At 37.6% G+C, this 15,718-nt stretch overlaps 1 pseudogene; it reads left to right on the top strand.

The window, feature by feature from the left end:
• LOC116098003 overlaps positions 1 to 15,718 on the top strand; it is a 55,590-nt pseudogene that overhangs the window by 21,471 nt on the left and 18,401 nt on the right.

Below are 15,718 nucleotides of genomic sequence, written 5' to 3'. Positions count from 1 at the left end.
AGTTAAAAAAGACAAAATAAAACAAGAAAAACCCACCAAAGCAACAAAAACTGTTTAAAAACAGTCATACTGCAAGTTTGGCCTTCGAGTACTGATTTTTTTTGTCTTTCCCTTTCGTTCTACTTTATTAACCTCAGAGCCCCTTTGGATATAATTTTAATAAATAAACCACATATACAATAGGAACTAGATCCAGGCTTTTTCTGCTTGGCTCCAGAAAACTTTCAACCAAAGTATTTATGCAACACTCCAGTGTGGGGGGGGGGGTACCATAGTCCTGTGCCAAGGGGTGGCTACCTGGCAGAGAATCAGTCTGAGATGGTGCAGCTTGGACATACCTCCTTCTTGTAAGTTCAGGTGCTTGCCACATTACCATGGGTGATCATGATGAATTTTTGGTCACTGAGCTCCCACAAAAGCATAGTCTCCTGCCTGCCCCACTTCTGTACAAAGACAAGTAAGTCTACCTCCATCCAGGGTTATGAGCAACTTCCTGTTGTATGCAGTTATCTCATTGAGTTCAACCCAGCTTATCTCCATGTTCTTGAATGTGCTATGTCTCTTTAACATGATAGTATTACTGTTCTTAACATGCTTGTCCCCTACCTAGTGACAAAGCTCATATCAAGAGACTTCATGTAGTGATTAAAAGTCTTGCTGTCCACTAGTTCTCAGGTGCTGGTAAAGGCATCTGCTGTGGTACAGTAAGAGAGGAGGCTTCCAGGCACTATGAACGGCTATAATGAGTATTTCCCACCTCAACAGCTGAAATTTAGAGGATATAATTCAGTCCATGACATTTCTCATGAACCTTTTAGTTAGTAGAGGTCACCAATAGAAATGTAGCATTAGAGAAAAGGAAGCCTGGCATTTATTTATTTATATATTTATTTATTTGATACAGTATTGATTTTTAGGACTGTTTGTTAGTGCAACAGTTCAATCTTTAATGGTAGTAATTATAGCTAGAACTTTTCTGAATTGAGCAGTAACTCATAGATCTGTTTCAAGAGTGAGAACATCATTAGAAGAATCTGCACTTCTGTAAATCTCCATGTAATTGGGTATGCGAGGTCTACGCAGAAACAGAGCCTGAGAACAGAGATACTCAGACAAAAGCTACATAGTGAAATTACAAATGTACTTAACAACTATTCATTAAAAATCCACTGTGCCAGTTACAGGAGTAATATTTATATTAGAGTTTGTTTCCTTGTAGTTTAGAGAAGTGCTAGTAAAATATGTTTTATTTCTTTTTTCTTTTCAGTTTTCACTACAGAACATCACTTTTCTGCTTTGAAGTCAATTACATCTGAAATTTAAGTAATAGTTACTACATTAAGATACACAAGAGGATAGAGGATAATACCCTAGGTGTTGCAGGGCCTGGCTATTAAGGTTGCAGTCTCACCAGACTCCCTTTTTCAGCAAGCTTTCCTCTTTTTTGCCCACCTTAATGGGAGACTATCTCTAAACACAGATGCCTGACCCCTGCATGTGCTGCATGATTTAGACTATCTCTAAACACAGATGCCTGACCCCTGCATGTGCTGCATGATTTAGCATATAAGTCTTGGTCTCTCTTCCTGCCCATATGATAATTAGGTACTGTGTTATGTATGATCAGTCAGCCCCTCCCACACATATGGTGTTGTGTTATGACCAATCAGCCCTTCCTGCCTGTATAATTAGGTACTGTGTTATGTATGATCAGTCAGCCCTTCCCACACATATGGTGTTGTGTTATGACCAATCAGCCCTTCCTGCCTGTATGATTAGGTACTGTGTTATGTATGATCAATCACCCCTTCCTACACATAACCCTAAGAATCCTTATATACCTTTTCCCAGGAAAAATAAAATTAAGCTGACTCCCGGGAGTTCTTTCCATCATACTCACAGCTGTGAGTAAAATCAAAGGATAGCATCCTGGCTTATCCATTGGTGATGTTGCAAAGAAACTAGGAGAGATGTGGAACAACACTGCAGCTGATGACAAGCAGCCCTATGAGAAGAAGACTTCCAAGCTGGAGGAGAAGTACGAGAAGGATATTGCTGCCTACAGAGCTAAAGGAAAATCTGATGCAGCGAAAAAGAGAGTGGTCAAGGCTGAAAAGAGCAAGAAAAGGAAGGAAGGGGAAGATGATGAAGAGGATGAGGAAGAGGAGGAAATGGACCAACATTCCTACCAAGATAGTAAATAGCTTTCTTGAAGTATGAATCCTAGATATATTTGAGTATTTTTTAAGTAAACATATTTCATTGGCAAAGAGAATCTTTATTGTTAATAATATAATTGAGAACATTCTCCTAATTTAGCATGGAGCCAAAAGATAATGTTATAATTCAGAGATATGGAAAGTAGATTTGTGGTCTCCCAGACACATCAAGAAGAGTTGCTTTTCTACTTAAACATGAAGCAATGGCCAGACATCTGAGTACAGGGAGGGGAAAGGTACAATACTAGATTTAGATTAATGATAAATGTATGTAAAGTCTGTTCATGTCTTCAGAATTTTAAAGAGATAATATTGCTAAGATCAATTCAGTAAATAGTGATATTAATACATAAAAGACTAAATATAAACCTTACCACATAATTTGCTAATCAAAGGCTTTTCAATATGTTCAGTTGCTCTGCTTACTTGCTGTGTATATGTGAATATATACATTTTAAGTTTGTGTGTATCTTAGTCAGTGTTCTATGGCTGGGAAGAGACACCATGAGCATGGTAACTCTTATAAAAGAAAGCATTTAAATGGGACTTGCTTATAGTTATAGAGATTTGATTCATTTTCAGCAGGACAGGAAGCATGGTAGCATGCAGGCAGATATGATCTTGATGAAGGAGCAGAGAGTTCTACATATGGATCCCAACCAGCAGGAAGAGAGAGAGACCACTGGACCTGGCTTGTGCTTCTTGAACCACAAAGCATTCTTTGACCTCATCCCAGTGACATACTTCCTCCAACAAGGCTATACCTAATGACAAAACATTCAAATATATAAACCTGGAGTGAACTACTGATACTCCTGTTCAAATCACCATGGTGTGTGACAGTGGATGTACAGGTGTGAGCATGCACATCCAGAGGCCAGAAGTTGACACTGTGTGTCGTTCTCACCATTCATTTAGTTTGAAATAGAGCCATATACAGGACTTGGAGCTCACTGATATATTTAGGTTGGCTGCTTAATTAATTTCAATGATCTACTCCTATTCATCATAATAGTTACAGGTGTGTACCACACCTGTCTTTTTACAGGGCTGTGGGGATCTGAACGCAGGTCCTTATGTTTGTACAGCAAACAGTGTACTGACCAAGTCATCCATCTGACTTTGGATTTTTTTCCTAGAAAGAAAGAATGCAAATTATGCTGCTTTTCTATTCTTTACCTCAGATTGAATTCTAGCAAAGATACTTCTGTATTCTAAAATATCCCAGTTCTTTTATGTTAATTAAGCTAGCTCTAGATTTTCTGATTAGAGGTAGATTTCTGAACAATAGTCACAGAGAATATGAAGAGGTAAGCAAATGTTTTAATTTACACTTGTTACTTTGGTCTTGACCAGGTGAAGAAATTAATTTGAAATAACTTACATAGTGAATGTGAAAAAATGTCTATGTCCTTAATGGAAAGCAGAGATGATGGAGTATGTTTCTTTTATTTAACAGGAATATTGATAATTGACTCAACTAGTTTTTATTTGGGGAAGGCTTAAGGTTAATAGAAGTAGGAATCACAATAGATTAGTTAGCAATCGACAGACAAGTCAGCTCAGGCTGTCTTCATAACTTTCTTCTTACAGAATCAATGAATACTACAAACCAAATGCTTTCTGTTTTATTTTATTTGAGGCATAGCTCTTGTTATATTTTATTTTCTCCATTGTTCACTAAGGTTACCATCATCACAGCAGATAGGACTTGAGGTAGACATCCATGTCATGTAGTGTATAGTGTTTCTTGGAATGGATGGGAAGTCCATAAGAATCAGACCTATGATTTTTGCTTCACATCCCGACTCCCCTTATGACTCTAGCCAGTCACAGACATTAGTCCTGAGCTGACTGTCTTCAGTGTCTATAGGGCATCATTTGCTCTATGACTCAGAGCATTTCTGGATTCATGATGTGGATCCCTGGGGATGCCCTTGTCATTTCCATCCTAGGAAGAGAACTAATGTTCCAGATACGTAGTGTTGAGATTCATTCTAAATAATTCCTTGAAGATCCTGACAGTATCTAGAATCTGTTGTCTGTTGTGCTTATCATCTCAATAAAGCAGTCTTTTAAAAAAGGGTTTAGATAATTGAAACGAAGTGCAGAAAAGATCATACATTTTAAATGTAGATCTTATGTAATTATATATATGTATATATATGTGTATATGTATATATACATATATATATGTATATATACATGCCCCCCAACCAAGATCAAAATATAGGAGATTTTGAGCACCTCAGAACACTCATTTCTGATCATTCTTCTATTTAAGAGAAATGGCTTCAAATTGCACATATCACTTGAAGCTTGACTTCTTGCACTCAGTGTTACAATGGAGAATTTGTGCAGATTTTTCCAAGTATTATTGGTGGCTTCTTTTTTTCTCACTATGCGTGGTATTCTATGTTCAGTCATTTACAAAGTATTTTCATATTGGGCTTCCTAGTTTTCTCTTTTACTGCCTTGGGTTTTTTTTCTTTTTTCTTTTTTTTTATCCTTTACTGACACCCAAAACTTATTACCTGCATCCATTTCTTCTTCGGCTCTCTACCTCCCTCTCAGGATCTTGAAGCCCCAGACTTATTGTTTAATGGTAGGTGTTTGTTCATTACTGAGTTTAATGGTAGGTATTATTGCTCATTTCTTGATATGTGACCATTGAAAGCAGCTTCCTCATGGAGCGGTTTATGTCTTTACAAAATAAAACTTGAGAAATTCTGAATAGTGTCCTTGTTTTAAACTCTGCAAGTTATATAATCGATTTAAGAGAGATTTTCTTGGGAAGATAATGCTCGACAGACAGAAATAAATGGTAGACTTTAAGCATGAGACGCTCTAGGTGACACATCATGGCTTTGTATGAAGAATTGCTTCATTTCCTGAATCATCACTGCTTGAGCAGCTGTCTATCTGCTGGATTTTCTTGAACCAAGACAGACTCTTCTGATACAAAGGAATAACCGGGTTAAGAAATTGATACCTTCATGTAAAGAGGTAGCTAGAAAGAAGCAAGGACTTAGAATAGAAAAAAAAAGGCAGTATGTGGGGTATGGGCTGGAGATCTGTATCATTTTTCCTTCAGGGCAATGTCACTGTAATTTCTAAGACCATTTCTGTGGCAAAATGTGTCTAAAATGGGACAAGTTTTATGAGGGTCTGCTGATGGACGTCATCAGCTATGGTGGGGGAATAATATTTATTTCACACTATATCACTGAAACCTTTTCTAAGTAACTACAATAAATTGCATAGCCATTATAGTAATTGATTTAATATTTCACTTGTGGATGTCACTAAGATTTGTCCTCACTCAGTGACTTTGTTTCCATGGTAACTAGTGTGTTTTAAATGATAAATGTGAGGAGAAGAAAGGATCAATTAGTAATATATAACTCCAATTAAATAAAATTTAGATTTTACCCAGTGAAGCAAATCATTTAACAGTGAACACGACAGTCTAACAATATGATTGGGCTTTGGAAAATGGTGCATACGCTAATTTTGAATAAATCTGAATGCTATTGTGCATATCATCTGACTACCTCAGACTTAAGGCTTTTATGCAAATGTGAGAATGCAAAGAACTAATCATGCAATCAGTCCTTACTTATCTGTTGTCTACATCCCGCCTGCCTCCTTCTCTTATTTGCCATCCTTTCATCCTTTATTGGCATTTTTAACATAAGGAAGAGGAGGGAAATTAAAATGATTTTATTTTGCTTCTCAAGAGCTCAGCCCAAGAGAACACATTAATTACTTCATTTATCAAGGGTATATTGAGCACATTCCTAACACTGATGATCGTTGCTGCTCCTCAATTAGGCAAAGTCTTTTTCTGCTAAAATGTCATGTATTCAGTGCTGTCTTTGCCTGGGAAGCTCTCCTCTAATCTACGCGTGAATCACTCTCTGTTTCTTTCACATCTCTGCTCTTCTGTCAGCTTCAATGTGCAACCTCACTGCCATCCTTCATGAAACAGAAACCTTAACCCCCACAGAAATCCTATACATCACCTGCCTTAGATACTTTACATTCCACGTTTCTTATAATGCCACCTAAGATGCATTCATTCACTGACTCCTTCACTGTATATATCTTTACTAACAAAAGGTATGGTGGGTAAACATAGAAGATTTCTCTGCTGTTTTCCTTTTACTATTATGTGCCCAGATTAGAGTAGTTGTATGTAGTACTTAGTGGGAGCATCATCTCTGTTTTTAGTGACATCATTACTTCAGGATGAAAGACACAGTGTTTCTCCTTTGTTCTCAAAAGATTTGTATTTACTAAAGAAATTTGTAAGCAAGATTACAGTGGAAGATTATGTTAGATGATTTTTTTTCCTTAATTAAAATTAGATTTTTTTTTCATACAGTATATTCTGATTAGAGTTCTCTCTCCTTTTACCCTCTCCCTTTCCTTGTCACTTCCCCTCCTGTCTAGATCCAGGCCCTTTCTGTCTCTCATTAGAAAACAAACAAGCACCTAAGGAATAATGACAAAATAAAATATATTGAAGACAACCTGTATTATGGAAAACAGGCAATCAAGGTAAACAGCCAATGAGAAAGCACAAGAAACACAGATGGAGAGACACATGCGCTTACATACTCAGGAATCCCACAAAACCCCCAACCAGAAGCTGTAATATGTAAGGACTTACAAGGCTGAAGCAACAACAAAACAAGACAAAACATAACAAAGGCTCTGACTTAACATTATGAGACAAGGACAACCCAAGGAGGCCATTGAATTTGTTTTGTGTTGGCCATCTATTGCTAAGCATGGTGCCTACCCTTAGTGGTTTGTTTTCCCACTGTGATAACCTTGGAGAAAACTAATTTTTCCTTTGTGAGAGGTTATCAAATTGGAGATAGCTTCTGGGTTAGGGATGTGGGCTTTTGTTCACTTTTATTCTCAAATCTGCGATGCCATCGGGCCTATACATGTCCTGTGCATGCTGCCAGCTTCTGTGAGTTTTTATGTGCCAGCCCTGTTGTGTCTAGAAGACCTTGATTCCTTGGTATCCTCCATCCTCTCTGGCTCTTACAATTTTTCTATTTTCTATTCTGCAGTATTCCTTTAGTCCCGAGGAAAGAGATTGGATGGAGAAATCGCATTTAAGGCTAAGTGTGCCAAGTCTCTGCATCTTGTCTGGTTCTAAGTTTTTATTTGCTTCAGGAGAATGCTTTTGTGATGACAGTTAAATAAGTGATTGATATCCAAGTACAGCAAAAATATTGTTAGGAGACATTTTATTGCTATGTTCTTTTAGGAGAACAGTAGTATGGGTTTTCTCCTAGGTCCTTGGCCTATATAGGTTCTTGACCACCCAACTACATTAAGTTCCATCTCTTGGAGTTGCCCTTAATTCAAATTAGATATTGGTTAGTTACTCCCACAATCTTTGTGCCCTATTGCACGAACATATTATACTGGCACAAGTCACCATTGTATAATGAAGGGTTGTAGTTGGGTCGGTATTTACTATTCTCCTTTGATACTATGGAGGGTACAGTCTAGTAGCATATTTAGTAAGTCCAAGGGCCATTCCTCCCACTGATGTCCAAAAAGGCCATCCTCTGCCACATATGCAGCAGGAGCCATGGGTCCCTCCATGTGAACACTTTGGTTGGTGGTCCAGTCCCAGGGAGTTCCTGGGGGATCTGGCCAGTTGACACTGTTGCTCCCCCATGGGGTTGCAAACCCCCTCAGCTCCTTTAGTCCCTTCTCCAACTCCTCCATCAGAGACCCCACATTCAGTCCAATGGTTGGCTATGACCATCTGACTCTGTATTTGCAAACACTTCCTGGCATCTGAGATAGCATGTGGGTTTAGTAACTGTACATGGGATGGATCCTAAGTTGTGGCAGTCTCTTGATGGCCCTTCAGTCTCTGTTCCACAATTGGTCTCAATATTTCCTCTTGTGAGTATTTTGTTCCCCATTCTAAAATGCACTGAAGCACCACACTTTGGTTTTCCTTCTTCTTGAACTTCATATGGTCTGTGAATTGTATCTTGGGTATTCTGAGTTTCTGAGTTAATATCCACTTATCAGTGAGTGCATACTGTGTGTTACTTTTGTGACTGGGTTAATGCACTCAGGATGATATTTTCAAGTTCCATCCATTTGCCAGTGAATTTCATGAAGTCATTGTTTTTAATAGCTGAGTAAATAAATAAATTTAAAAAAATTAAAAATGTAAATGTACCATATTTTCTGTATCCATTCCTCTGTTGAGGGACACCTGGGTTGTTTCCAGCTTCTGGCTATTATAAATAAGGCTACTATGAACATAGTGGAGCATGTGTCCTTATTACATGTTGGAGAATCTTCTGGGTCTATGCCCAGGAGTGGTATAGCTAGGTCCTCTGGTAGTACTATGTCCAGTTTCCGGAGGAACCGCCAAACTGATTTCCAGAGTGGTTGTACCAGCTTGCAATCCCACCAGCAATGGATGAGTGTTCCTCTTTCTCCACAACCTCTCCAGCATCTGCTGTCACCTGAGTTTTTGATCTCAGCCATTTTGACTGGTGTGAGGTGGAATCTCAGGGTTGTTTTGATTTGTATTTCCTTGATGACTAAGGATGTTGAACATTTCTTTAGGTGCTTCTCAGCCATTCAGTGTTCTTCAGTTGAGTATTCTTTGTTTAGCTCTGTCCCCCATTTTTACTAGGGTTACTTGGTTCTCTGGAGTCTAACTTCTTGAGTTCTTTGTATATATTGGATATTAGCTCTGTATCGGATTTAGGATTGGTAAAGATCTTTCCCCAGTCTGTTGGTTGCCATTTTGTCCTATTGACAGTGTCCTTTGCCTTACAAAAGCGTTTCAGTTTTATGTTACCTCATTTGTCAAGTCTTGATCTTAGAGCATAAGCTATTGGTGTTCTGTTCATGAAAATTTCTCCTGTGCCATGTGCTTGAGATTCTTCCCCACTTTCTTTTCTATTAGTTTCAGTGTATCTGGTTTTATGTGGAGATCATTGATCCAGTTGGACTTCAGCAATGTACAAAGAGATAAGAATGGATCAATTTGCATTCTTCTACATGTTAACTGCCAGTTGAGCCAGCACCATTTGTTGAAAATGCTGTCTTTTTTCCACTGGATGGTTTTAGTTCCTTTGTCAAAGATCAAGGGACCATAGGTATGTGGGTTCATTTCTGGGTCTTCATTCCTATTCCATTTATCTACCTGTCTGTCACTGTACCAATACCATACAGTTTTTAATCACAATTGCTCTGTTGTACATCTTGAGGTCACGAATGGTGATTGTACCAGGAGTTCATTTATTGATGAGAATAGTTTTTGGTACTCTAGGTTTTTTGTTATTTCAGATGAATTTGCAAATTGCTCTAATTCTGAAGAATTTAGTTGGAATTTTGATGGGGATTGCATTGAATCTGTAGATTGCTTTTGGTAAGATGGAAATTTTTACTATATTAATCCTGCCAATCCACGAGCATGGGAGGGGTTTCCATCTTCTGAGATCTTCTTTGATTTCTTTCTTCAGAGAATTGAAGTTTTTGTCATACAGATCTTTCACTTGCTTAGTTAGAGTCACACCAAGATATTTTATATTTTTTGTGACTATTGTGAAGGGTGTTGTTTCCCTAATTTCTTTCTTAGCCTGTTTATCCTTTGAGTAGAGAAAGGCCACTGATTTGCTTGAGCTGATTTTATATCCAGCCACTTTGCTGAAGTTGTTTATCAGGTTTAGGAGTTCTTTGGTGGAATTTTTTGGGTTGCTTAAATACACTATTATATCATCTGCCAATAGTGATAATGTGACTTCTTCCTTTTCAATTTGTATCCCTTTGATCTCTTTTTGTTGTATAATTGCTCTGGCTAGGACTTCAAGTACAATATTGAATAGGTAGGGAGATAGTGGGCAGCCTTGTCTAGCCCCTGATTTTAGTGAGATTGCTTCAAGTTTCTCTCCATTTAGTTTGATGTTGGCTACTGGTTTGGTATATATTGTTTTTACTATGTTTAGGTATGGGCCTTGCATTCCTTATATTTTCAGGACTTTTATCATGAAGTGGTGTTGGATTTTGTCATATGACCATATGGTTTTCTTTGAGTTTACATAGTGGATTACTTTAATGAATTTCTGTATATTGAACCATACCTGCATACCTGAGATGAAGTCTACTTGATCATGATGGATGATCATTTTGATGTGTTCTTGGATTCGATTTGCAAGAATTTTATTGAGTATTTTTGTATCGATATTTATAAGGGAAATTGGTCTGAAATTTTCTTTCTTTGTTAGGTCTTTGTGTGGTTTAGGTATCAGAGTAATTGTGGTTTCATAGAACAAATTGGGTAGAGTACCTTTTGTTTCTATTTTATGGAATAGTTTGAGGAGTATTGGTATTAGGTCTTCTTTGAAGGTCTGTAAAACTCTGCAGTAAACCCATCTGGTCCTGGGATCTTTTTTTGGTTGGGAGACTGTTTCTATTTCATTAACAGATATGGGACTGTTTAGATCATTTATCTGATCGTGATTTAACTTTGGTACTATATATATGTCCAGAAAATTGTCCATTTCATCCAAATTTTCTAGTTTTGTTGAGTATAGGCTTTTGTAGTAGGATCTGATGATTTTTTCAAATTTCCTTGATTTCTGTTGCTATTTCTCTCTTTTCATTTCTGATTTTGTTAATTAGAATACTGTCTCTGTACCCTCTGGTTAGTCTGACTAAGGGTTTATCTATAATGTTGATTTTCTCAAAGAACCAGCTCCTGGTTTGGTTGCTTCTTTGTATACTTCTTTTTGTTTCTAGTTGGTTGCTTTCAGCCCTGAGATTTATTATTTCCAGCTGTCTATTCCTCATGGGTGTATTTACTTCTTTTTGTTCTAGATCTTTCAGATGTGCTGACTCCGGTTTCATTTTTGAGGCACTTGGAGCTAGGAGTTTTCCTCTTAGCACTGCTTTCATTGTGTCCCATAAGTTTGGGTATGTTGTCACTTCATTTTCATTAAACTCTAACAAGTCTTTAATTTCTTTCTTTTTTTCTTCTTTGACCAAGTTATCATTGAGTAAAATATTGTTCAGCTTCCATATTTATGTGGATTTTCTATTGTTTATGTTGTTATTGAAGACTAGCCTTTGTCCATGTGATCTGATAGGATGCATTGGATTATTTCAATCTTCTGGAATTTGTAAAAGCCTGTTTTGTGACCGATTATATGGTCCATTTTGGAGAAAGTACTGTGAAGTGCTGAGAAAAAGGTATATTCTTTTGTTTTAAGATCAAATGTTCTATAGATATCTGTTAAATCCATTTGGTTCATAACTACTGTTAATTTCACTGTGTCTCTGTTTAGTTTCTGTTTCCATGATCTGTCCATTGCTGAGAGTAGGGTGTTGAAATCTCCCACTATAATTGTGTGAGGTGCAATGTGTGCTTTTAGCTTTAGTAAAGTTTCCTTTATGAATGTGGGTACTCTTGCATTAGGGGCATAGATGTTTTGAATGGAGAGTTCTTCTTGGTAGATTTTTCCTTTGATGAGTATGAAGTGTCCTTCCTAATCATTTGATAACTTTAGGTTGACAGTCCATTTTATTTAATATTAGAATGGCTGCTCCAGCTTGTTTCTTGGGAACATTTGTTGAAGAATTGTTTTCCAAACTTTTACTCTGAGGTAGTATTTGTCTTTGACACTGAACTGGGTTTCCTATATGCAGCAAAGTGTTGGGTCTTATTTATGTATCCAGTCTGTTTGTCTATGTCCTTTATTGCAGAATTGAGTCCTTTGATATCAAGAAATATTAAGGAAAATGCCTGTTGCTTCCTGTTATTTTTGTTGTTAGAGCTGGAGTTATGTTTTTTATCATTATCTTCTTTTTGGTTTGTTAAAAGGAAATTATTTTCTTGATTTTTCTGGTGTGTAGTTTCTCTCTTTGTGTAGGAGTTTCCCATTTTTTATCCTTTGAAGAGCTAGATTTGTGGAGAAATATTATGTAAATTTGTTTTTATCATAAAATATCTTGGTTTCTCCATCTATGGTTATTGAGAATTTGGTGGGTATAGTAGCCTTGTTGACATTTGTGTTCTCTTAGGGTCTGTATGACATCTGCCCAGGATCTTCTGGCTCTCATAGTCTCTGGTGGGAAATATGGTATAATTCTAGTAGGTCTGTGTTCATATGTTACTTGATCTTTTTCCCTTACTGCTTTTAATATTCTTTCTTTGTTTTGTGCATTTAGTATTTTGATTATTATGTGATGAGAGGAATTTCTTTTCTAATCCAATCTATTTTGGCGTTCTGTAGGCTTCTTGTATGTTCATGGGCATTTTTTTCTTTAGGTTAGGAAAGTTTTTTTCTATAATTTTGTTGAAGATATTTATTGGCCTTTAAGTTGGGAATCTTTGCTCTCTTCTATATGTGTTATCCTTAGGTTTGGTCTTCTCATTGTGTCCTGTATTCCATGGATGTTTGGGTTAGGATCTTTTTATTTTGCATTTTCTTTGATTTTTGTGTCAATATTTTCTATGGTGTCTTCTGTACCTGAGATTCTCTCTTCTATTTCTTGTACTCTGTTGGTGGTGCTGGCATCTATGTCTCCTGGTCTCTTTCCTAGGTTTTCTATATCCAGGGTTGTCTCCCTTTGTGATTTCTTTATTGTTTCTACTTCCATTTTTAGATTCTGGATGGTTTTGCTCAATTCCTTCACCTGTTTGTGTTTTCCTGTAATCCCTTAAGGGATTTTTGTGTTTCCTCTTTAAGGGCTTCTACCTGTTTACCTGGGTTCTCCTGTATTTCTTTAAGGGAGTTATTTATGTCCTTCTTAGAATCCTCTATCAGCAACATGAGATGTGATTTTAAATCCACATCTTGCTTTTCCAGGGTGTTGGGGTATCTAGGACTTGCTGTGATGGAAGAACTGGGTTCTGATTATGCCAAGTAGGCTTCTGGTTATCTCTGGTGTTAGAGGATCTTGCTGTCTCTGGCTGGAACTTGTCCCACCTGTGGATCTGTAAGCCTGTGTCAGCACTCCTGGGAGACCAGGTCTCTCCTGGTGGAACTTGTCTATAGAGGGCTCTGGAACAGCTCAAGATGCTGATGAGAACTAGAAGGATACTGTCCCAGCTGCTCCAGTGTTCCTGTGCCCCACTTGTTCCTCAGTGCCTGACTCTAGACAGTTATTGGAGAGAAAGTGGCTATCTCACCTATGAGCCCCAGAGTGAAAGCACTTCTTAGAGAAAGGCTCTCTCCTGGGGGAATGGTCCACAGAGGACTGTGGATCAGCCTCAGCTCATGGGTGTAGATGGTGGACTGGGAGGATCCAGTCCTAGCTGCTCCATTGTTCCTGTGTTCTATGCTCTCCTGGCAGGCCCTGCTCCAGACATTTATTGAAGAGAAAGTGTCTCTCTGAGCCTGGAAGTGAAAGCACTACTGGGAAAAAAATCTCTTTTCTGGTGGGACCAATGCACAGACAGCAGTGGGACAGCCTCAGCTCACGGGTACAGATGATGGACCAGCTAGAGTTTCTTTATTGTTTAATTTGTACTTGAAAGTCTTGAACTATTTTCTTCATTTTATTCTACTCTTTATTTGTAGTTTTACAGATTTCTTAATGGATTAATTCATACCCTCTTTAAGGATTTCTGGATATTCATAAAGGTTATTTTGAAGTCCTTGTCTTGTGCGTTAGCTATCCTATCTCTCTCAGGGCATGCTGTGGTAGGCTTTCTGGACTTAATGGACACATTGTCATGTTTGTTATTGTTTTGATTTTATGTTTTACAAAGGAATCTGGGTTTGGATTGATTATAATTCTAGGTGCTGATATCTAGTCTTATTTTTATTGGGTGAGTATTGTGTTCCTTATTTTCTATTGTTTTCTTTTTTTTTCTGGTGCTTAGGAGAGTATGGAGGGGGATTTGCCTGGTAGGTAATGTTTCTGAGGTCATGTGAGGTATGGCCACTGGAGGTGTCAGTTAGATGTGTTTCTCAGTACTTGGAGTTGATGCTTAGGGATATAGATGGGTAGAATAGAGACTTGAGGTCTGTAAGCACCCATGCTTATTTACTAGGCCAAAGTTACTTGACAGGAACCCTAAGGTTTAATTTAATTTAATTCATTGGCTGTGAAGAATTAAACCAGTCCAGTTAGATTGGGCACAGCTCAACTGATGCTGTGACAATTTTATTGAGAGCAATTAGACTTTTTATATTTCTATCAAAACCAAAATATAATGGCAATTGCCAGGATCAATGCAGTTGTAGTTGCCAGGATACAATCAATTTTGCATGCTATACATGGTACACAAATTAATGTCTAAGACTAATTATACTGTCAAGCTTCCATGCTTCCTTGACTACTAAGGGAACTAAAGAAACACAAAGTGGCCTGAACACCTCACTGAGGGAGTGCATTTGCCTCTCAGGAACTGGAAGGCACACATTGTGCCTCAGGAGCCATGGATTCTAACTTGTAAAACCTATGGTGCTTTCCCCCAAGCAGCTAGATCAGGTCAACTCCATGTTTCTCTGTAGAGTTCCACAGAAAGAAGAAAATCAGCTGTCACACCAGCATCTGATTATTTTCCTAGGAATGGGGACTGAGAGGGAGGCCATATACAGTGGTCTCTTATATAGCTGCATACAAGGGTTAATGATTGGATTTTGAGTAATGGAAGGAGAATGAAGATCTGAAGATCACTACTTGCTTCCATGGCAGACTTAGCCTTAAATGAAATTTATAAAAAAATTAAATTATTAGCATACCACATCATAAGAGTCAACTAACTCAGTCTTCTGGTCATCAGGACGATTGTTGGGATGTTGGTGTTAAGTTGACATTAAAGAGAAAGAGGACATATGACAGAGTACCCAGAAGTTGGCTAACTTGGCACAACAGAATTATTCATATATTCTGTTGTAACATAGTATGTTTTTCACTAATACAATGTTAGTAAATGTTAAATATAAAGTGAATTATGTGCTTGTTAGTGGAATGTATTCTTACAGTTATCTATAGGATCCCTGACTCTTTATTTTAGTATATGGCTTAGGTTTACATATTTAATGTACCTGACTGGGTATTATGTGGGTTACCTGGCCTAGTTGGTGAATGACATCATGGATAGACCATATTAATACACACTATTTCTTAAATGAATGTAACCTGTTCTCTGTGGGCTGAGAATGATGACAATCACTCCATTCAAATAGCTTTGACCATAGCAGGAAATTTGTATCCAAAAATCGTGCCTACAATTCACTCCTTGGCACAGCAGAACTGTCAACTCTTAGCTTAGCTACTAGGGAGGTAAAATCCTTTGGTGATATGAGTGGCATTGAAGTACAGCCTTATTACAATGAACTCCAAAGTCTAAAAATTGTTTTTATTTTGGGTTTGTATCACAGTAAGAGCTAAGATTTTAAGCTCTACTAAAGACAAAACAAACTAACAAATAAAAAGACTTTATCTATTTATGTTCATTTAAAAAAACTAGTAGTGATGTATTA

The sequence above is a fragment of the Mastomys coucha genome, unplaced genomic scaffold (assembly GCF_008632895.1).
Source record: "Mastomys coucha isolate ucsf_1 unplaced genomic scaffold, UCSF_Mcou_1 pScaffold20, whole genome shotgun sequence".
NCBI lineage: Eukaryota > Metazoa > Chordata > Mammalia > Rodentia > Muridae > Mastomys > Mastomys coucha.
Note: the sequence above shows the minus strand (reverse complement) of the source record. Positions and strands in the feature narration are given on the sequence as shown.